Source organism: Gymnoscopelus microlampas (genome assembly GCF_963454915.1).
Source record: "Gymnoscopelus microlampas genome assembly, chromosome: 11".
Lineage (NCBI taxonomy): Eukaryota > Metazoa > Chordata > Actinopteri > Myctophiformes > Myctophidae > Gymnoscopelus > Gymnoscopelus microlampas.
In genome coordinates this window covers 48,283,030-48,285,554 of record NC_139948.1, presented here as the reverse complement: position 1 = coordinate 48,285,554, position 2,525 = coordinate 48,283,030, and positions in this window count along the sequence as shown.

The following is a 2,525-nucleotide window of genomic DNA, read 5'->3' as shown; positions in this document are numbered from 1 at the left end:
CGTTTCTGTGAGAAGCATGTAATTATTACGTCTAATAAATCAAATCAAATGAAGTATAGCTTGTAGTGTCTTTTTTCCATTGTTACATGTGCAAGCCTTGGACTTTCTCATCAACAGAGAATACCTGATCTACTTAATGGAAACCACAACTATTCAAGCTACCTTGCCATACCAAACAAATGGTTTAGCTGGTAGAACTTGATCTTCTGTCCTCAGGTAACACTGTCTTTTGAAAAGCCAGCAATCTCTTTAATAGTCATATGATATATAATACGCACCCACTCACCTTTACAGCTAAGTGGCCCCGTAGCGATGTCTGCACTGTCTCTACTGATGAGACTCAATTATTATATATATATATATATGTATATATATATATATATATATATATATATGTATATATATATATATATATGTATGTATGTATGTATGTATGTATGTATGTATGTATGTATGTATGTATGTATATATATATATATATATATATATATATATATATATATATATATATATATATATATATATATATATATATATAATTTTGGTGATTAAGTGACTCAGTAGTTAATGCAGACATACTATTGTTTTAAAATGTGCAGCGCATTGGAATAGACCCTATGACACATTAGGCGTCCGTAGGTATAATTTAGGGCTAGGACAATGTGTTTTTGGACAAAATTATTATTTTGCATGTCCGTGGCAAAAATGAAATATTGATGAAAATATCCATATGCGCAGTGCTGTGTCCCTCGCTGTTTTAACACAAACACACACACACACACACACACACACACACACACACACACACACACACACACACACACACACACACACACACACACACACACACACACACACACACACACACACACACACTTATTTAATAGGTAATCAGCTGCAATCAGGTGCAATCAGGTGTAATCATTTACATTACTCCTACAGATTTGATCCAAACGTCATGCAAATCGGTACACAGTATCTCTATAGTCATGTGATCAACACGAATCTGTCCGATTTCCCATATTCCACCCTCATTGCCTATATGGTTGGCTTCCAAAGTTTGCAGGATTGGTCCGTTTTGAACAAAAAGCCTAAAACTATGCACGCAGCTTGCGATTTACGTGAATTCAATTTTCACACGCACATTCCCACTAGGCCGAGGAAGAAATGCCACCCTTTTCACATTGGCCTGTTATAGCGCCACCAGCAGGTCTAATTTAGCAAAACACATTAAATGCCTCAAATCATGAATGCAGTGTCTGCTTGCCGTGAAAGACACATTTATCTACATTCATGGCTCATGGCAAAAACAAAAAAAATGATATTTTGTGGAGAACTTTTAGCCCAAAGTCCACAAGGATGTAATCTATGCAAAAATGCATTGAAAAGGTAGTGCCCAGACGTGGGAACAAAACGTCCCTTTTTCATGGTTCGCCAAATGGCCTAAGAAGGAAACTGGTGCCGATAAATAAGTCACAGTCTGAGGGGAACAAAAGATGAAGGTATGAGGAAGAAAACCAACTATGATGGTGGAGGATGTTGCGTGACAAGGAAACAAATACATTTGCAGAAAATAAAAGAATCCCCTCTCTCTCTATCTTGTCAACATCAAGTTAAATATCTAGTCTGGGCGTTCATGCTCTCATTGTTACACACACACACACACACACACACACACACACACACACACACACACACACACACACACACACACACACACACACACACACACACACACACACACACACACACACACACACACACACACACACACACACACACACAGGAAATTGGCACCGATAATTAAGTGTGAGTTTGAGGGGAACAAATAGTGAAGGTAATATGAGGAAGAAAACCAAACAATGATGTTGGATGTTGCGTGACAAGGAAACAAATACATTTGCCAAAATAAAATAAAACAAGTTTCCCTCTCTCTCTTTCTCGTTCCATTGAACATGGCGTTAAATATCTAGTTTTGGCGTTCATGCTCTCATTGTAGGTTGATAAAGTCATGTATGCTGTTATAGAAACCCTGTCTAGCTGGGTTCAATAGACATGCACAGCACATGCACATCACTTGCAAAACACTTGCACGTCACATGCACAACAAGTGGGTGAAATTCGTTTTCGTGCATAGTTCCCATCGTATCGTTATTTCCATAGAAAAATAGAAGAGGAAGATGAAGGGGGGGGGGGGGGGGGGGGGGCAATTGGGGAAGGACATGTATTAATGACAGTTTAAGAAAGACTTTGTGTTGTCAAAATTAATATTATACATTTATAAGCAAAACAATCAGCATAAGATTTATTTTTGTCTCCGCCAGACCGAAAGGCATAGCGAGAGAGTATGTTTTCGCCCCGGTCCGTTCGTGTGTGTGTCCGTGTGTCCTGTCTGTGTGTTAGCAGCTAATCTCCGGCCCGATCGCTCCAAAACTGTGCACACACACTCCCTGGATGCCAATTCAGAACCTCTGCCCCATTTTTTTCACATGGGCCTGTTATAGCGCCTGTGGGAGAATAAGAGT